Below are 23,098 nucleotides of genomic sequence, written 5' to 3'. Positions count from 1 at the left end.
GTCTGAGCACTCCCCCAAGGATTAAGGCACATTGTTATTCAATTGTCTTGTGAGCACGAGTTGGCGACACAAGGCAGTGGAGAACACAAATTTGTGTTTGTGTGTGTGAACTTGTGAGAGGTTCAGCATACAAAGAGAGGCTTGTGCGCAGATTTATAGGAGAATTTCCTTGGGACTTGCGCAAGGAAATAGGGAAGCAGGGATCAAAGTCTTGCAAGGAGTGCTTCAGCTTAGTACAAGAATAGAAAACCAAATTGGTTCCTATTGAAACAAGATTGTTTTTGTAAGATATCTATTGCTCATTCTTCTATCAATAAAATTCTCAATCAAGCAAAGGGTTTTCCCAGTTGGGTTCCCTAGAAAAACAAGTGTTTTTATATTCTGCATCTCGAGTTACAAGTTAGGTTCAGATTTGTTCATTCAAGCAGATCAGAATTTTCGTGGAATTTCTACACATATGACAGTGACTTTTCTCTCATTTTATTTTATTAACCTTATACAAGTGATGTGACACACATTCAATGTCCTCTGCACCCCTGGCTGTAGAGTGCACCTCACTTCTCTCAGGGCAAATGGCAAAAATCAAATATCCCAAACCAATAAGGAAACACATTTTCACAAAAGCAATCCGCTTAATTGATGAGATGAATGGATTCATATCTAGGTGCAACAATCTAAATTTATGTCGACTATCTCAAATAGCTAGTTGCAGAACCTACAATTGTTTGGGCAGAAGAGTCTTCGAATGAAGAAGAGCTCCAATTAAATAAGAATGGAACATGTTCCTACAAAATGGTTCACTACAGAGAAGTTGTGCATGATTTACCATGCGATGTACAAGAAGAGATGTTTTGATCCAAAGACCCACCCCCAAACTTCACCCCACAACACCCGGTACTCTTTCTTCCTGAACATTGAATATTTTTACTCTGGGAGCGATGTCCATTTGCAAAACTATAATTTAGAAATCACTGTCAATGGCCAGGGTTTTATAATAATACAGGAAAGGTCAACTCTAAAATTCTAGAAACAACGAAAAATTGACTTTCCAACATATGTCCTACAATATGGAATTCACTAACTGTTATAATTGTTAGACAATAGCTAAGTACAACAATAGTTACATCTCTAAGGTATCCAGCAAAGACATTTAGTAAAAAGTCTTGACTTCAAGATCCCGAGTTAGCAATTCAAAAAATCTTTAAAACACAAATTTCTTACATATAGGATGGGCATCTTTTCAAAGTCCATTGTCAAAGGTAGAAATAGTGAGTTACCATCAAACCTGTATGCCATATGTTATTATGCAATCCATGACACTACCACATTTATCCTCCTCGTATAGGTTATTTTTAATTCATCCTTGGATATCTCATGTGAATCTTACTTTGCAAAATGCTCTATGCAATGAAATGAATGCACATTTGCTATAACAAACAGGCAAATACAGAAAAAAGAAGAAGTAGAATTAGAGATACAATGCACCACAATTTATGCCCTTGCCTCATGGGCCACCCAATATCAATAGAAACAGAGATGAAAGTTTGCTGCATTCGTTCTTAGCAATCACAAAATATAAACATAAAATCAAGACTTTGTGAACAATCTAAAGTGTCCAAACTTCCCCTGTAGATTATTCATCCCCAACCTGAATATTTTAGTGGTTTGCATTCATAAATACCGCAATTGTTTGCAGGAACAGAGCATCACGTAATTCTTCACTAAATCTCTTCTGCTGTAAACTTCTTTGCAGGTTTTGAGATTGGAAATCTTCATTTGATCCCTCTGCTAAAGCTTGCACAGCCTATTCTCTATGCTTTCCAGATCACGGGAAGCATTCTTTGACATTTATGTTAGGTTTAAATGGGTGGTGTAAGTCTACCCCTGTGGAAACCTGAGGACCAGAGTGTTGTGCAGATTGGAGGTGTCTGCATCAAAACATAAAGGCATACTTTTCTCGTAGAAGAACACTGTTAAAAGTTCCATATGTGAGCATAATGCATACTTCGCACATGCAAAATATGAATATATCTTGCTGTGATATGCTTTGTACACACTAGCTTAAGCACTCTAGTATTGTTCACAGCAAATGAGAAGATCCACTGATCTCCATTGTCTTTCACAAAATACACTACTTATTGAATAACAATGAACTTAAAAATGCTTATGAAGGTTATAAATTTTCAACATAAACACATCAAAATAGTCACTAAATACACCACAATGGCAACCCCAACAACACAGAGATGTTTGAGCCTGGCCAAAAACAACCATCCATACATTGCAATCAAGATAGCTAATACATACAATTACACCAATCAATGTGATGAAGTATATTCCATGAAATCGCAATGTTTGAGACACACATACAATGTCCTCTGCACCCCTGGCTGTAGAGTGCACCTCACTTCTCTCAGGGCAAATGGAAAAAATCAAATATCCCAAACCAATAAGGAAACACATTTTCACAAAAGAAATCCGCTTAATTGATGAGATGAATGGATTCATATCTAGGTGCAACAATCTAAATTTATGTCGACTATCTCAAATAGCTAGTTGCAGAACCTACAATTGTTTGGGCAGAAGAGTCTTCGAATAAAGAAGAGCTACAATTAAATAAGAATGGACCATGTTCCTACAAAATGGTTCACTACAGAGAATATGAGCGTGATTTACCATGCGATGTACAAGAAGAGATGTTTTGATTCGAAGACCGACCCCCAAACTTCACCCCACAACACACCGTACTATTTCTTCCTGAACATTGAATATTTTTACTCTAGGAGCGATGTCCATTTGCAAAACTATAATTTAGAAATCACTGTCAATGGCCAGGGTTTTATAATAATACAGGAAAGGTCAACTCTAAAATTCTAGAAACAACGAAAAATTGACTTTCCAACATATGTCCTACAATATGGAATTCACTAACTGTTATAATTGTTAGACAATAGCTAAGTACAACAATAGTTACATCTCTAAGGTATCCAGCAAAGACATTTAGTAAAAAGTCTTGACTTCAAGATCCCGAGTTAGCAATTCAAAAAATCTTTAAAACAAAAATTTCTTACATATAGGATGGGCATCTTTTCAAAGTCCATTGTCAAAGGTAGAAATAGTGAGTTACGATCAAACCTGTATGCCATATGTTATTATGCAATCCATGACACTACCACATTTATCCTCCTCGTATAGGTTATTTTCAATTCATCCTTGGATATCTTATGTGAATCTTACTTTGCAAAATGCTCTATGCAATGAAATGAATGCACATTTGCTATAACAAACAGGCAAATACAGAAAAAAAGAAGAAGTAGAAGTAGAGATACAATGCACCACAATTTATGCCCTTGCCTCATGGGCCACCCAATATCAGTAGAAACAGAGATGAAAGTTTGCTGCATTCGTTCTTAGCAATCACAACATATAAACATAAAATCAAGACTTTGTGAACAATCTAAAGTGTCCAAACTTCGCCTGTAGATTATTCATCCCCAACCTGAATATTTTAGTGGTTTGCATTCATAAATACCGCAACTGTTTGCAGGAACAGAGCATCACGTAATTCTTCACTAAATCTCTTCTGCTGTAAACTTGTTTGCAGGTTTTCAGATTGGAAATCTTCATTTGATCCCTCTGCTAAAGCTTGCACAACCTATTCTCTACTATAGTTACTAACCCCTTTTCAGATCATGGGAAGCGTTCTTTGACATTTATGTTAGGTTTAAATGGGTGGTGTAAGTCTACCCCTGTGGAAACCTGAGGACCAGAGTGCTGTGCAGATTGGAGGTGTCTGCATCAAAACATAAAGGCATACTTTTCTCGTAGAAAGACACTGTTAAAAATTCCATATGTGAGCATAATGCATACTTCACACATGGAAAATATGAATATATCTTGCTGTGATATGCATTGTACACACTAGCTTGAGCACTCTAGTATTGTTCACAGCAAATGAGAAGATCCATTGATCTCCATTGTCTTTCACAAAATACACTACTTATTGAATAACAGTGAACTTAAAAATGCTTATGAAGGTTATAAATTTTCACCATAAACACATCAAAATAGTCACTAAATACACCACAATGGCAACCCCAACAACACAGAGATGTTTGTGCCTGGCCGAAAACAACTATCCATACATTGCAATCAAGATAGCTAATAAATACAATTATACCAATCGATGTGATGAAGTATATTCCATGAAATCGCAATGTTTGAGACACACATACAATGTCCTCTGCACCCCTGGCTGTAGAGTGCACCTCACTGCTCTCAGGGCAAATGGCAAAAATAAAATATCCCAAACTAATAATGAAACACATTTTCACAAAAGCAATCTGCTTAATTGATGAGATGAATGGATTCATATCTAGGTGCAACAATCTAAATTTATGTCGACTATCTCAAATAGCTAGTTGCAGAACCTACAATTGTTTGGGCAGAAGAGTCTTCGAATGAAGAAGAGCTCCATTTACATAAGAATGGAACATGTTCCTACAAAATGGTTCACTATAGAGAAGTTGAGCATGATTTACCATGCGATGTACAAGAAGAGATGTTTTGATCCGAGGACCCACCCGCAAACTTCACCCCACAACACCCGGTACTCTTTCTTCCTGAACATTGAATATTTTTACTCTAGGAGCGATGTCCATTTGCAAAAATATAATTTAGAAATCACTGTCAATGTCCAGGGTTTTATAATAATACAGGAAAGGTCAACTCTAAAATTCTAGAAACAACGAAAAATTGACTTTCCAACATATGTCCTACAATATGGAATTCACTAACTGTTATAATTGTTAGACAATAGCTAAGTACAACAATAGTTACAGCTCTAAGGTATCCGGCAAAGACATTTAGTAAAAAGTCTTGACTTCAAGATCCCGAGTTAGCAATTCAAAAAATCTTTAAAACATAAATTTCTTACATATAGGATGGGCATCTTTTCAAAGTCCATTGTCAAAGGTAGAAATAGTGAGTTACCATCAAACCTGTATGCCATATGTTATTATGCAATCCATGACACTACCACATTTATCCTCCTCGTATAGGTTATTTTCAATTCATCCTTGGATATCTTATGTGAATCTTACTTAGCAAAATGCTCTATGCAATGAAATGAATGCACATTTGCTATAACAAACAGGCAAATACAGAAAAAAAGAAGAAGTAGAAGTAGAGATACAATGCACCACAATTTATGCCCTTGCCTCATGGGCCACCCAATATCAGTAGAAACAGAGATGAAAGTTTGCTGCTTTCGTTCTTAGCAATCACAACATAATAACATAAAATCAATACTTTGTGAACAATCTAAAGTGTCCAAACTTCCCCTGTAGATTATTCATCCCCAACCTGAATATTTTAGTGGTTTGCATTCATAAATACCGCAATTGTTTGCAGGAACAGCGCATCCTGTAATTCTTCACTAAATCTCTTCTACTGTAAACTTGTTTGCAGGTTTTCAGATTGGAAATCTTCATTTGATCCCTCTGCTAAAGCTTGCACAGCCTATTCTCTACTATAGTTACTAACCCCTTTTCAGATCACGGGAAGCGTTCTTTGACATTTATGTTAGGTTTAAATGGGTGGTGTAAGTCTACCCCTGTGGAAACCTGAGGACCAGAGTGCTGTGCAGATTGGAGGTGTCTGCATCAAAACATAAAGGCATACTTTTCTCGTAGAAAGACATTGTTAAAAATTCCATATGTGAGCATAATGCATACTTCGCACATGCAAAATATGAATATATCTTGCTGTGATATGCATTGTACACACTAGCTTGAGCACTCTAGTATTGTTCACAGCAAATGAGAAGATCCATTGATCTCCATTGTCTTTCACAAAATACACTACTTATTGAATAACAGTGAACTTAAAAATGCTTATGAAGGTTATAAATTTTCACCATAAACACATCAAAATAGTCACTAAATACACCACAATGGCAACCCCAACAACACAGAGATGTTTGAGCCTGGCCGAAAACAACCATCCATACATTGCAATCAAGATAGCTAATAAGTACAATTATACCAATCGATGTGATGAAGTATATTCCATGAAATCGCAATGTTTGAGACACACATACAATGTCCTCTGCACCCCTGGCTGTAGAGTGCATCTCACTTCTCTCAGGGCAAATGGCAAAAATCAAATATCCCAAACCAATAAGGAAACACATTTTCACAAAAGCAATCCGCTTAATTGATGAGATGAATGGATTCATATCTAGGTGCAACAATCTAAATTTATGTCGACTATCTCAAATAGCTAGTTGTAGAACCTACAATTGTTTGGGCAGAAGAGTCTTCGAATGAAGAAGAGCTCCAATTAAATAAGAATGGAACATGTTCCTACAAAATTGTTCACTACAGAGAAGTTGAGCATGATTTACCATGCGATGTACAAGAAGAGATGTTTTGATCCGAAGACCCACCCGCAAACTTCACCCCACAACACCCGGTACTCTTTCTTCCTGAACATTGAATATTTTTATTCTCAGAGCGATGTCCATTTGCAAAACTATAATTTAGAATCACTGTCAATGGCCAGGGTTTTATAAAAATACAGGAAATGTCAACTCTAAAATTCTAGAAACAATGAAAAATTGACTTTCCAACATATGTCCTACAATATGGAATTCACTAACTGTTATAATTGTTAGACAATAGCTAAGTACAACAATAGTTATAGCTCTAAGGTATCCAGCAAAGACATTTAGTAAAAAGTCTTGACTTCAAGATCCCGAGTTAGCAATTCAAAAAATCTTTAAAACACAAATTTCTTACATATAGGATGCGCATCTTTTCAAAGTCCATTGTCAAAGGTAGAAATAGTGAGTTACCATCAAACTTGTATGCCATATGTTATTATGCAATCCATGACACTACCACATGTATCCTCCTCGTATAGGTTATTTTCAATTCATCCTTGGATATCTTATGTGAATCTTACTTTGCAAAATGCTCTATGCAATGAAATGAATGCACGTTTGCTATAACAAACAGGCAAATGCAGAAAAAAGAAGAAGTATAAGTAGAGATAGAATGCACCACAATTTATGCCCTTGCCTCATGGGCCACCCAATATCAGTAGAAGCAGAGATGAAAGTTTGCCGCATTCGTTCTTAGCAATCACAACATATAAACATAAAATCAAGACTTTGTGAACAATATAAAGTGTCCAAACTTCCCCTGTAGATTATTCATCCCCAACCTGAATATTTTAGTGGTTTGCATTCATAAATACCGCAATTGTTTGCAGGATCAGTGCATCCTGTAATTCTTCACTAAATCTCTTCTGCTGTAAACTTGTTTGCAGGTTTTCAGATTGGAAATCTTCATTTGATCCCTCTGCTAAAGCTTGCACAGCCTATTCTCTATTATAGTTACTAACCCCTTTTCAGATCACGGGAAGCGTTCTTTGACATCTATGTTAGGTTTAAATGGGTGGTGTAAGTCTACCCCTGTGGAAACCTGAGGACCAGAGTGCTGTGTAGATTGGAGGTCTCTGCATCAAAACATAAAGGCATACTTTTCTCTTAGAAGAACACTGTTAAAAATTCCATATGTGAGCATAATGCATACTTCACACATGCAAAATATGAATATATGTTGCTATGATATGCTTTATACACACTAGCTTGAGTACTCTAGTATTGTTCACAGCAAATGAGAAGATCCATTGATCTCCATTGTCTTTCACAAAATACACTACTTATTGAATAACAGTGAACTTAAAAATGCTTATGAAGGTTATAAATTTTCAACATGAACACATCAAAATAGTCACTAAATACACCACAATGGCAACTCCAACAACACAGAGATGTTTGAGCCTGGCCGAAAACAACCATCCATACATTGCAATCAAGATAGCTAATAAATACAATTATACCAATCGATGTGATGAAGTATATTCCATGAAATCGCAATGTTTGAGACACATATACAATGTCCTCTGCACCCCTGGCTGTAGAGTGCACCTCACTTCTCTCAGGGCAAATGGCAAAAATCAAATATCCCAAACCAATAAGGAAACACATTTTCACAAAAGCAATCCGCTTAATTGATGAGATGAATGGATTCATATCTAGGTGCAACAATCTAAATTTATGTCGACTATCTCAAATAGCTAGTTGCAGAACCTACAATTGTTTGGGCAGAAGAGTCTTCGAATGAAGAAGAGCTCCAATTAAATAAGAATGGAACATGTTCCTACAAAATGGTTCACTACAGAGAAGTTGAGCATGATTTACCATGCGATGTACAAGAAGAGATGTTTTGATCCGAAGACCCACCCCCAAACTTCACCCCACAACACCCAGTACTCTTTCTTCCTGAACATTGAATATTTTTACTCTGGGAGCGATGTCCATTTGCAAAACTATAATTTAGAAATGACTGTCAATGGCCAGGTTTTTATAATAATACAGGAAAGGTCAACTCTAAAATTCTAGAAACAACGAAAAATTGACTTTCCAACATATGTCCTACAATATGGAATTCACTAACTGTTATAATTGTTAGACAATAGCTAAGTACAACAATAGTTACAGCTCTAAGGTATCCAGCAAAGACATTTAGTAAAAAGTCTTGACTTCAAGATCCCGAGTTAGCAATTCAAAAAATCTTTAAAACACAAATTTCTTACATATAGGATGGACATCTTTTCAAAGTCCATTGTCAAAGGTAGAAATAGTGAGTTACCATCAAACCTGTATGCCATATGTTATTATGCAATCCATGACACTACCACATTTATCCTCCTCGTATAGGTTATTTTTAATTCATCCTTGGATATCTTATGTGAATCTTACTTTGCAAAATGCTCTATGCAATGAAATGAATGCACATTTGCTATAACAAATAGGCAAATACAGAAAAAAAAAAGAAGTTGAAGTAGAGATACAATGCACCACAATTTATGCCCTTGCCTCTTGGGCCACCCAATATCAGTAGAAACAGAGATGAAAGTTTGTTGCATTCGTTCTTAGCAATCACAACATATAAACATAAAATCAAGACTTTGTGAACAATCTAAAGTGTCCAAACTTCCCCTGTAGATTATTCATCCCCAACCTGAATATTTTAGTGGTTTGCATTCATAAATACCGCAATTGTTTGCAGGAACAGAGCATCACGTAATTCTTCACTAAATCTCTTCTGCTGTAAACTTGTTTGCAGGTTTTGAGATTGGAAATATTCATTTGATCCCTCTGCTAAAGCTTGCACAGCCTATTCTCTATTATAGTTACTAACCCCTTTTCAGATCACGGGAAGCGTTCTTTGACATTTATGTTAGGTTTAAATGGGTGGTGTAAGTCTACCCCTGTGGAAACCTGAGGACCAGAGTGCTGTGCAGATTGGAGGTGTCTGCATCAAAACATAAAGGCATACTTTTCTCGTAGAAAGACACTGTTAAAAATTCCATATGTGAGCATAATGCATACTTCACACATGCAAAATATGAATATATCTTGTTGTTATATGCTTTGTACACACTAGCTTGAGCACTCTAGTATTGTTCACAGCAAATGAGAAGATCCATTGATCTCCATTGTCTTTCACAAAATACACTACTTATTGAATAACAGTGAACTTAAAAATGCTTATGAAGGTTATAAATTTTCAACATAAACACATCAAAATAGTCACTAAATACACCACAATGGCAACCCCAACAACACAGAGATGTTTGTGCCTGGCCGAAAACAACCATCCATACATTGCAATCAAGATAGCTAATAAATAGAATTAATACAATTATACCAATCGATGTGATGAAGTATATTCCATGAAATCGCAATGTTTGAGATAACTTCATTTAAGATACAAAAAAAATGCCACAATAATATTTTTGTCCAGATAGAGTACAAACCCTTCACACAATTCTTTCAGGAAAAAGAATGATATTGAAGAATGTAGCTAAATTAAAGGCATATTTGACCATACCATAGGTGAATAACCTAAAATAACCATCCATATACAATTACACCAATTGATATGATGAAGCATATTCCATGAAATTGCAATGTCTGAGATAACTACATTGGAGAAAAAAATTTGTCACAATGACATTATTGTCCAGATAGGGTACAAACCCTTCATACCAGTCTTTCAGGAAAAAGGATGAGAATGAAGAATGTAGCTATTTCTTAGCTGCTATAAAGTAAAGGTGCTTTTACTATACCATGGGCGAATAGTATATTAAGAAATAAGTTAACTTCCAGTTCAAAATTTATGCAGAAAACTACAATTTCTCTCTAATGTTTAGAGATAAAAATAGAATCGAATAAAAATAATTAGGCTATATCCTGCACAGTTCCTCCAAAACATATTCCTATTTTGCACTCTCACAAGATCCGGCAGGGTATTTCAAAGCAATTCCTTTCTGCTCCGCAATCCCTTGTTCAACTAGGCATCAAAAGGAGGTTCTTTCACACCATTCCCACCCTCTGTTAGAAACCTCTCTTGCAGATAAAACAACAGTAATTTCTGCAGAGCAGAGATCTCTCTAACCTTGCCTTCCAACTCACCTACTCTGGTTTCAAGCTCTCCTGCTCTTTCATTCATTCTTGTATCCAACAGCCTTATGAGCTCATCTTGAATCACCTTCTGTATCATCTGGGACCTCTTATACTCATCCACTTCCTGAAGCCACAGATCTGCGAATTGGCAATCTTTCCAGGCCTCGAACCAAGGGCCTCCCATTGTATAATGTATAGCTTTGGGAAGTTCCTTGTCATCAATCTCATTGTGACCAACAAGGAAATTCCAGGTGTAGGGAATGGGTCCAATATCATCGTCATCAAGCCAAGTGAATCTATGCAAAAATGCCCCAGATTGGGAATTCACAATAGAGGGTGTCCAAACTCTGTTCTTAGGGTGCCCGCAATTATACAAAACCATAGATGACTAGTTCTTTCTAGGGTAAGTAGTCTGCACAACCCCATTCATTTTTGTAGCACTCTTGGGCTTGTAATCGTGTTTGACACACATTATAGCATACTTATCATCAATGAGCTCAGCTAATTCCCTAATGTCAACAGTATAGAGAAAATCACAGTCTACAAACATAGCCCAACCATAGAACCCAGTTAGGAAAGGAGTCAAGAACCTGGAAAACGAGAACTGGGTGCTCTCAGTGGGATCCCTTGTGCGCCAGTAAAGCCCAGCCTTGCGGAGATCCGCTTGTTTGATGGGGATTACTTCAACTGGAAATGTGGCATGTTTCAGTATCGAATGCCTGCAGACCTCGTAGGCAAGATCCTCACGGGGATCGTAACCCACAAAGATCTTGAGCTTTGGAAGCACTTTTCCACTCTTGATAATAGCATGTCCTCCCATGATGCCTGCTCGAGGCTGTGGTGAGACTGGATCTCGCGACTTCTGGTCCTCCTGCATCTTCAGCTTCGGTTCTGGAGACTCAGCCAAACTTGGGGGAGATACTGCGAATGCCAGCCCGATGCCCAGTCCCAGTCCCAGTCCCGATACTAGCATGTCTCTAGAATTCCCATATGCATTCGAATGTGAATGCCCATTTCCGCTACTGAAAAATCTCTGCGGAGGAATTGACTGCGAGGGTGAGCGAACCTTGGCACTGATAACCTCTCAACCCGCTCACCGTTAATCAAATTGGTGGTCCAAGCATTAAACGAATCAAATGCCTTGCAAAAGCACAAACAGCTGCAAGCTAATAACGTTTTTTAATGTTTTAAAACATTTTTTATTAAATTAGACGGATTAGACAGCTGATTTTTGTTCAATCGTCTAACAAAAGATCTAACGGCTATGATTAGGACAGAAAAGAATTTGGGGAAGTTTATTTCAGAGGGAAATGCCTTACAGCGTAATAAGTTATATTATGAGTTTAAATATAAATTTATATGACGAGTTTAAATATTTATAATTAAGGATAGGTTCAAACTTTGGATAAAAAGGTGGATGGTTTTTGCAAACTTTCCATAAAACTTCCAACTTTGCATAAAAAGGTGGATGGTTTTTTCAAGCTTTCCATAAAACTTTCCATGGTAATTTCAAAGTTTGGATAAAACATTTTTGTGCCGGAGCAAAACTGGCAGCTAGGCAATAAGACCTCAAAATCATCAAAACATTGGATAAAAGTATTTTAAACGCTATAGTCCCTGCACTGCTGTAGGCAGTGACTAATAATAGTGCGAAAATTGATTTTAAACGATTAAAAACCCCAAGCAAAAATTTTCGGCAAAACTTAGAGTGTTCTTTAATAACAAAAATGTTGTGTTCGCTAGGCATAAACAATTATAAGTAGAGCTTTGGCGTAAATCACATAGAGAAAGACCTTTGTCGACACGTTTCGAACCAACTAGTGTGGTTCATCGTCAAGACAAGTTGAAGAAACAGATCCAGCTTAGCATGTTAAATAGTCTGAGCAGAGTCTCCAACAGTTAAATGGACTAACGGCTAATTTTGACCCTAAGACCCAGGTCAAATTATTATTTATTAATTTAATATTATTATTATTTTAATATTATTTTTCTCTTATTATTTATGGAGATAAGTTAAATTAGGTAAAATTAATAAAATAATTTTAATGGTTGGTTTAAAAAGGAATTTATTAATTTATTTAAATTAATTATTAATATATATATAAATATATATACATATACATACATATATATATATATATATATATATATATATATAATTTAATTAAAGTTATAATATTAGGTTATTAAGATAAAAGTTAGGATTAATAAATAGAATAATTTCAATGGTTAGTTTAAAAAGATATATTTATTTATCTAAATTATTTAATAGTTATTATATATATATATTTTAATCATAATATTAGGTTGTTAAGTGACGAGTATTTTCATTCAATAATAATTTTAATGGTTAGTTTAATATTATTATTTAAGGAATACATATATCTATATATATATATATATATATATATATATATATATATATATATATATATATATAAATGATTTAAATGGATGGTTAAAGAAGTAATTTACTTATTTATTTAAATTGTTTATTGATAAATGATATATATATCTATTTTAATTAAAACCGTAATATTAGGTCGAGAGTTTTCATTTATTAATTTAATAATAATTTGTAAAAAATAAATAAAATTTAATAATTTATTTACTAATAGCCAAATATATATATATATATATATATATATATATATATATATATATAAAAAATAATAAAATGGTTAGTTTAAAAAAGGTAAATTTATTTATTTAATTAAATTATTTATTAAATATTGTTAATAATATATATACACATATATATACTAACTAAAATTATAATATTAGGTGGTTAAGTTAAAAAAATAAATAAATAAAAAGGAAAGAGTCCAGAGAAAGAAGGATAAACCCTAGGGGACAGGAAGGTTCCAAGGGGAACGACGAAAGCGAAAAAGATGAAGGGGGGGGGAACTAAGATGAAAGGGCAGGGATGCAACATCTACTGATCTTCCAGCCGTCATCTCTATTGAGATTGTTAGGCCTTCTTTCGATCCCAATCACTTCCCTAAGTTTACGATGATGGAACTGGGCAACTTTGGCAACAACCTTAGCCTCCTCAATACATACCTGATGCTTGGTCCTATCCACATGTTCCGCTAACGCTGAAGACTTGGTTCTCCCATGTCTTAGGTCAGTTGCATGTTCGCTGATCCTCTGATGGATGGAGCGCCCTGTTTCCTCGATATAGGGGGTCCCACAAGAACAAGGGATCAAGTAGACACCCTTCATGTCCTTAGGGTTAATGGGATCTTTCACCGATCAAAGGGAATTACGAATGGTGTTGAGGGGTCTAAATGAAGAGGGAATATCATACCTCTTAAGGATCCGAGCAATCTTGTCCGTGGTTCCTTGGACATAGGGAAGATGGACACCTAATCGGCACTCCTTAGGTTCTTTCCTAATAACCGCATTTCTAGAGGCTTTAAGGAAAGCCTTCTAACCTAGGCGCCTACTATATCCATTCTCCACAAAGAAATCAAGGAGATGGGATCTCTCTTTATCAAAGCTCTCATTATCAGAAATCCTAAGGGCACGAGTAGCGAGGGTGTTAAGGACACCCATCTTCTGAGCAGGGAAATGATGGGAATCGGCATGAAGATACTGCTCAGTATGCGTTTTCTTCCGGAACACAGAGTGGGAGAGATAGTCGTCCTTATTCCTAGAAATAAGAATATCTAGGAAAGGGAGGCAACCATTGACCTCTTTTTCCATGGTGAACTTAATGGCAGAGGACTGACCGTTGAGGTGATTGAAGAAGTGATCCAGCTCCTCTTGGCCATGGGACCAGATGACATTAGTGTCATCTACATACCTTTTCCAAAGCTTGGGAAGGAGACGAGCCGAGGCTAAAGCTTTGGCTTCGAAATCTTCCATAAAAAGATTCACAACAATCGAGGAAAGGGGGGAGCCCATGGCAACACCACAAGATTGTTCAAAGAACTCACCCTCGAAACAGAAGAAAGTGGAAGTGAGACAAATCTCAACCAGATGCACGGTATCAGGATCCGTTAGGCGATAAATCACTTCCAAGGCCTCCTTTATAGGGATGCAAGTATAAAGAGAGACCACATCAAAGCTGACGAGAATGTCCTCAGGGTCAAGCCTAATATCCTTAAGCTCCTTAATGAAGGAAGTAGAGTCTTTCACGAAGGACTCAGTGCGGCCGACCAAGGGCTTAAGCTTAAGGGCTAGGAACTTAGCAAGAAGGTACGTTGGACCACCAATGGTGTTGACGATAGGCCTCAGAGGGGCCCCTTCCTTGTGGATCTTAGGTAACCCATAGATCCTAGGAGTAGTGGGACTGCTCTCAATGATTTTGTGGCACAGGGAACTCACCGAGCTACTAGACTTGATGGCGAGAGCCACTGTCCTAGAAATCTTCTTCAGAGGGTTCTTGGGCAGTTTTTTATAACTGCCACTAATGTGAAGATGATCTAACATCTTCTTACAGTAATCATCCTTGTTAAGGATGACCGTGGCCCCTCCTTTGTCAGCCTTCAGAATGAAAATATCTTCGTTCTGATTCAAGGATTTTAAGGCAGAGAATTCCTCATTGCTGAGGTTCTTCCGAGGGGCCTTAGCCTTTCTAAGGACGACAACACAATCCTGCCTAATAGTTTTCTTGATATTATCCGGAAAATCTCTAATCCCGTATTCAACGTCGCAAATAATGTCATCCATCGGGATGCTTCTAGGGGCAAGGGCAAAGTTTAAACCCTTACTTAAAAGGCTAAAAATAGAAGGGGAGAAAGAAAAACTAGATAGGTTAACAACCTTATTGTTCCGGGAAGAAGGGGGAGGAATAACCGGGTCCACCTTCAAAACCTCATTGTTATGAAAACCAATATCAAAATCCTTATTATTGTTAAGAAATTCCTTATCATCATGGAATAAAATATTATTATTAGTATCACTTAAACTGTTATCAGAACAAATATTATTCATACTATTATTATTATTCTCATGCATAACATTATAAATATTGTAATTATTACTAATATTATTATTCTAATTGTTATTATTATATGAATAATTAATAATATTATTATTGTTATTCATACTATTACCCTCGTGTATAATATTACAGGTACTATTAATAATATTATTATAATTATTATTGGTATCCATAATATTACAATTATATAACTCATTACTATTATTATATAAACCGTTAATATTATAGTTATCGTTGTTATTATATGACTTATTTATATTAATATCCTTACTACTGTTATTATTAAGATTCTCATTGTTCATATCCGAACAAATATCATCCGTAATATTAGTCTTATTTACGATATTACTATTATATAAATAATTATTATTAATAATATTACTATTATAAACAAGGAGCCACTGTTGTGGCGCTAGTCCCTGCCGGTAAACTGTTCGCCGGTTAACAGAACAGTTTGGTCAGTTATTATTATGAGATTTAATTTGCGTTATCATGAGAGCTGGTTTCCATTAGTAGTGTGTTGTAGGCATGCTTACTTGTATTAAGATTTAATGAATTGGATGGCCAATTGTTGTATGAACTTTTTGACTTTATGCGAAGAGTGAAATATAATGAACTTTGCCTTTGTTAAGTAAGAATTGTCATAAATGTCATTGAACTGATAAATGCTTGTTACAATTTTACTATATCTCAAATTTTTTGTTTCATATTACAAATCTATCCATCTATTTAAAATAATAATTTAATTTGTATCTTAATACATTAACATATATATTTAAAATATCTTTTAAAAGTATAAAGTAAAATTACCTTATCACTTGTCTTATTATTTTCAATTATAAAGTAATTTTTAAAAGACATTGGTCCTATATTTTCTTATTATGATTAAAAATAATTTTCAAAAGACACTTGTCATATATCTTCTTATAATGTTGAGTTTGTATTTCTTAAAATAAGATTAGTTTTAGATATAATTTTCCAATGTCTCATGATTTAAAAAATGCTTAGATTAATAATTAAAATATAATAAAATTTAACAGTGAATCATAGAAAACTTGAGGGAAAAAAACTATAAAAGGTAATAATAATGCATTATAATGTATGAAGAATTAGAGAGTGTTAAAGTAAGTTATGTATTTTAATAAGCACGGGGTATAAAATATGTTGAAATGCATAATAATGAATTATAATGTACGAAGAATTGGAAAGTGTTAAAGTGAGTTATGTATTGTAATAACCATGGTGCACAAAACATATTAAAATAATAGGAAGGTGTTAAAGTAAGTTATGTATTTTAATACCCATGGTGCACAAAACATAGAATTTTCTTATTTTTTTACATTTGAATATTATGGAAAGATTCATAAAATGATAATGACCAAATAAACATTATTATGAATATAAATTTGTTGATTAAATTCGTGGTGGAGAGTGTTCAATATTTACATAGATCATTCTCGAAGGTCAAAGGAGAACTTAAGCATTTAAAAATTATAGTTATGGAGTCTTGAACCCATGATTGAAAGATTACATATCTAGTAACATGTTTGCACATAAATGATACCATTGAGGTTAATCTCAATGATTGAGGAATTATTCCATGGTCAAAAGAACAAAAGATATATTTATTTAAAAATATTGTTTATCATAACTTTAGTGTGAACTTTAAATTTGTCCAATTACTAATTAGCAAAGAAAATAAACCCTGCATCTAATTTCTAATTAGTAATTTGTTGCATTTAATTAATAATTTGTTGTGATGCAAAAGGACATGACTTTTGGCCTTTTTTATAGTTTTGGGTTAGTAAATATAGTATCTAAGTACAATAATAAAATATTTTTGATAAGTTTATTTTATAAATTAAAAATTAAAATAAACAAATTAAAATTAAAAAAACATTTAAACTTTACGAGTTGAAATGTAAATTGATCATGATCTCCAAGAAAAAATCGATTATCTTTTGGTGTTCTATACTCTTGCTTTCTGCCATATCATAGTATTCGAATTAAAAAATATAATTTATAATTTAAACTGATAAGTTAATACATTGTGTAATAATATATTGAATATATATAAAAATATATATTTTTTACACAGAGAACATTGGTTTTGGAGCGTAAGCAGTGGCAGTAGAATCCAAATTCAAAATATAATGCATTTCATGTTTATCAAAATCGTTCTGTCATTTTTGTTGCAAAATAAATTTATGTCAAGTCAAAGAAATGGCACTTTATAGGCTGGATAAAGAAGTATTGTGCCAGTACAATGTCAAATTTTGTGCTGTAACATTTTGTCATTTTCTCAGTACAATGTCATTTTGTCAGCAATGACAACACTTCATTCCAAGTCTCCATGTTTCAAAAATTTCAGTTGAAGGGGATCCCATGGAATTTGCAGAAATTTGTGCTTCTTTATACGAGTTTAGCTGCTGAATTTTAACAACATCATTTCCAGATTTTCCTAGAATGGCTGCAACTGTGCGTTCAGATATTACAACTTCAACTGTAGTTTTTGTGATAAGCTCTCCAGCTGCTCTGAGGGAAATCAAGAACTGCATACAAAATGGGTACACTTGTTTGCTGTGGAGTGCCTGAAATTTCAACCAGTGTTTCAGATGTTCCTGGTGTAACTTCAAGAAGATTAACTTTGGCATGAGAAATCTGACCATACAAAGAAAACATGATCAGTAAATAAAGGGTCTTCATAACAAGGTATGAACAATTGAGCTTGAATCAGTAGCGATTTAACACATTGTTATTTCTTGTGCTAAATTTATGGTTAATCTCATACTGGTGCCATGTTATCTCATTGCGGCGAAATGTGGCAACAGTTTTAAATATACAGAACAGGTCCCGTCAAAAATTGATCCAATACAAATACCACAGCAGAAATAATGTCGAATAGTTGATAACAGTCGTCAAAGACAAAAAACCTTGTTTTAATTAACAGTGGATGAAAATAAATAAGAATGTTTAAACAAAGCTGAGCTTTGATGACCATGGTGCTGGTGAAGACTGCATAGTCGGATAGCTTGATGATGAATGGGATTGATCAATAAAGGATCTTCATAGCAAGGTATCAACAATCGAGCTTCAATCACTAGCCATTTAACACATTGTTATTTGCTCTAGCATTGAAGCCAAATTTATCGGTAATCTGATACTGCTGCAATGTTATTTCATTGGGGCAAAAGAATATTCAAAATAGAAAACTCATAAGGTATACAGGAACTAGTATGTGGCAACAGTTTTAAATATATAGAACAGGTCTTGTCAAAAATTGATCCACTGCAAAATTCTGAAAATGACAGAAACTGTCATTTGCTAAAATTCTGAAATTGAAACATGATACATTGAACCAAGCGATTATAACCTAAGCCGAACCAAAGTTTTGACGAGATCTCTTTTGATTTGCAAAAACAATTTATTAGAAAGTGAGTATTGTATATACCTGAACCAACTGATCAGTTTCGAAAGCAGACCGAGGAAGGTCTTCTCTTTGTAATATTCTAATATTCGCAGCTGTTGTGTGCCTCATATCAGAAGTCATTGCAGCAGCCCTGCCAATTAGACAACACAATTTCAAAATAAGATCAAGCTGCTGAAAGGTACTTTATCATATGCAATCCTATTACTGGTTACAGAACTGTATCTGCCATCAAACTTCAGATTCACGCTAACTAGCTAAACATGACAAAGCAGAAGGAGAGATCAAAACCGTGAGGCTACAAAGTCATAATACTTGTATTGCAGTAAGAGCATAATATGAAGAAACATATTCATATTACTTTTGCATTTGTTCTGGACGTGAAGGCCAGCATGTTCCTGCATTTTGTAATCTGTATAACAAATAGTTAGTTAGAATAAAATGATAACATTGTAAATTGAAGAGAGGACATATTTGAGACAAAACGCTTGTTTAACATTAAAAACAGTATTTGATTGACTAAAGTTGTATAAGAGTAAAACAGATCTCTAACATGGCTTGTTGCAGCTTTCCAATCTTGACGAGATCTCTTTTAATTTGCAAAAACAATTTATTAGAAACTGAGTATTGTATATACCTCAACCAAGTGATCAGTTTCGAAAGCACACTGAGGAAGGTCTTCTCTTGGTAATATTCTAATATTGGCAGCTGTTGTGTGCATCATTTCAGAAGTCACTGCAGCAGCGCTGCTAATTAGATAACAAAATTTCAAAATAAGATGAAGCTGTTCAAAGGTACTTTATCACATGCAATCCTATTACTGGTTACAGAACTGTATGTGTCATCAAACTTCAGATTCACGCTAACTAGCTAAACATGACAATGCACAAGGAGAGATCAAAACCATGAGGCTACAAAGTCATAAACTTCTGAAATAAGGCTTGGAGTGCCTGCTTTTCAACGAGATCTAATACAAACATTGGCTCAAAATATTCCAGAGTGCTCAGGACGGCATGTACTGTGGTGGTCTTATCGGCGGACAACTGTCCCTCCTCGAGATCCTGGAAAGTTACTCGGCTTGGGTTTTACCCTGTTCGCGGCCTTTGGGTTATTATTGTTACTTGGTTGTTTAGCTCTGCAGTCTCTGCGATTTTTCCTTTGTATTTGTTGTATTGTCTGTGGTGAAAACAGAATGCGGTTCCTGCCTGCTCGGTTAACTGTATAGCAAATGTTTGGTTGCGGTTCTGTTGTTCTCCCTCAAGAGTCCATGGTTATTTGAGCATTATAAGTTAATGGCATTCTGGTTAAATACTGAGGGTTTCTCTTACCTGCATGGGTTTTATGGAAATTTCTGTAAATGTCGGTTTCGAGCACCATGTCATTGCCATTGTCTTAGTATACAACAAAGGGGCAAAATGGTGCAAGAAAATGCAAACAGCCAACTAGAAATTCTAGGCACGGGTTTCATAAAAACCTTTAAGTCCCCTTGCCGAAGAACTCCAAAGGTAGTTTCTTGATAGGAGCCTAAATGCGGAAGACGAGGTCTGTTTAATGAATTTGGAGGAAAAGAAAAAAAAGACTTGCTGGTGTGGAAAGAAATACCAACCAACAGTTAGGGAATGTGGAAAGAGAGATCGATCAGGCGATCTGTAACACACAATGCAGCTTCCACGAGTGGGGATATGGAACCGCTTCATTAGGATGTGCCAAGGAGAGCATAGAGGAAAGGGTTCTATACCTCCAGAGCTATAAATCCCCATAGAATACAAGATTAGGAGTTCAGGGTGGGGATAACCTAGTATCCAAAATGACTCTGCTCCACTGACACCTTTGGCCATCATAGGGTTAGAAATTACAGGTCTTCATCTTTCATAAATGAAATTATTGTTATACATATTTCTTAGATGAAATTATTGTTATAAAGGATGACATTTACCCATGTAAATTATATAATGGAGCACTTAAGCATTGAAAGCTTAACCGCAGAAGAGAAAGTAGTAACCATGGAAACAGAAACAACATGAAGGTGACATATATTATATTCTCAACTTATTAAAACTTATTTAAGCAAATGTCTATCGTCTTAATTCAATTTATTTTACTCTGTTTCTCAAAAAAGATTGATGAGTCATAATTTACACAGTAAGCAATGATCAATCATAATTTGAGCAGTAGGTAAATTTGATCAGTAAGCAATGCTCCAATTAGAGACAAGTTAGCAATAGCAATAAACATAAACTCTACCAGGTCATTCACAAAGCATTAGTGCCCGTTTTTATTGCATAGGACTTGGATATCCTGGTGAGCAAGTATGCATTCCAATAGATTTCCATCCGTCCCAGTTGAGAATTTATGTTGTTTAGCCCAAAAATACAAATAAGACTGGAACTGATATCTAATGGTTGAGTGATGCAAAGATTGCACCTTCTCCTGAAATAGAGAGCTACGTATTATGAATCTTAGTAATTTTATGTATAATGTTATGTACAAATTTCTAGTGGGAGACACCCACAACTGCAGAGCCAAACACCGACCTTCGGGTTAAATCTATCTCCCTAATTCATTCATTTTTCTTATAGAAAGAAGAATATTATTCATGATTCCTGTGAAAATTTATATTATTCATTATTTCTGTGTGAAAGATAAAAATAATTGAGATTTCGTGGAAACCTTTCTTTTAGAAGAAAGTTGTTAATGCCATTGCATCATTTTGGAGTTATTAATGCATCAGACTGTATTGACATCGCATTGAAGGATATGGTTGTCTACTATATCATCATCCATAACCTCCCCTGTTTCGTAAGTATTTATGTATAATAATGGCTGAAGTTTCGTAAGTATTTGTGTATAATAATAACTGAGAGAATTTAAGCATTTCTGGGTAACAATCATTGAAAGATAAATGGACCTCTTGAATGGTTGCCCGTGCCTTTTAGATGCATGGATGTTAAAAGCCACAACAAAAGATACAAATCAGTAAAATAAGCATAGGCCTGCTTATCAACTAAAATTTAATATGATGACATAAAAAAAATACTTGCCTCCTTAGGATCTGTAAGCATCCCAACAATTGCTGCATCAATGGCATCTTGATTCTCTGTTCTGGATGCTCTTGCAACCATCAAGACAACAGCATCCTTGTCATATCCTTTCATGAAAACCTATTCATGACAACAATTAGTAATTGATACTTGTTTGAAGGAAGCTAACAGTACTGGATCATCCAATATTACCACGAACCCTAACTAGCCAATTTGGTACAACTGCAGTATCACCAAAAATTATGTATTTATGAAATAAGAGAAAGCACAAAAAAAAGAATCAGAAGTCCAGAATAAATACCAACCTTTTGGAAGTGGCCAACTTGGTTTGTACTATTGACAATATGTGCTAGTTTACCAAAAAAGGTATGGATCCCAGTAACAATGACAACACATTCAAGTTCACCCTGTTTGCAAGTAGAGCCAGAATAAATCCCATTGCTAGGACGCTTTGTTACTGGTAATGACTGACCACTGAGGGCAGACTACACACATTCAAAAATATTGTCATAAAGCGTGGCTCAGGAAAAGTACCAAAATAGTTGAAGTTAATCCCAGAAACGATATAAAAGCATACCGAAAATTCGAGCACTTGTAATCAGAAATAAGAAGTAAAGAAAAGGATTGGATTAAGACCTGATCAATCTTTAAAGGATCTCCTTCAAGAAGACGTGCATCTGCAGGAACAATATCTCTAAGTTTGATGCTGATTATGTCACCAAGAACAAGCATTGCTGCATCTTCTTCATTCCATTGTCCATCTCTGAGAACTTGTTAAGTTCAAAGTCTTAAGTCATTGACCAAGGAATTTAAAACTGCAGCACCCATGATCTTAAGAGGATTCTGAACATCCAATTGCATGCTTCCCCTCAAAAACCAGGATAGAAAACTGAAAATATTGGGGCTGCCACTCATACAAAAGATAGTGAACAGACCTTGCTCTTTGGAGCCAGCCAAGTCATCAGTGCTGCAGCAACATTGCCAGCATTGTTTTCCTCTATGAAACTTATGTTTAGATGAGATTTTCATTCCTTGTACAGGTAACAGAAACATAGGTAAAATAAAACAAAAACTTTCGAGCCCAAAACTTTCATTCAACTTAGGTTATAATGCTATTATAATGAAAAATCATGTCGGTC

General features: G+C 35.1%; 1 pseudogene; it reads right to left on the bottom strand.

Annotated features, from left to right (window-relative positions):
- Positions 1-10,427: 10,427 nt before the first annotated feature.
- On the bottom strand, positions 10,428-22,691 carry LOC149236876 (uncharacterized; annotated as a pseudogene).
- Positions 22,692-23,098: the final 407 nt, after the last annotated feature.

Source organism: Pinus tabuliformis, chromosome 8, assembly GCF_031772625.1.
Source record: "Pinus tabuliformis cultivar Carrire ecotype Pingquan chromosome 8, CPIR1, whole genome shotgun sequence".
In the NCBI taxonomy this organism is placed as follows: Eukaryota; Viridiplantae; Streptophyta; class Pinopsida; order Pinales; family Pinaceae; genus Pinus; species Pinus tabuliformis.
Note: the sequence above shows the minus strand (reverse complement) of the source record. Positions and strands in the feature narration are given on the sequence as shown.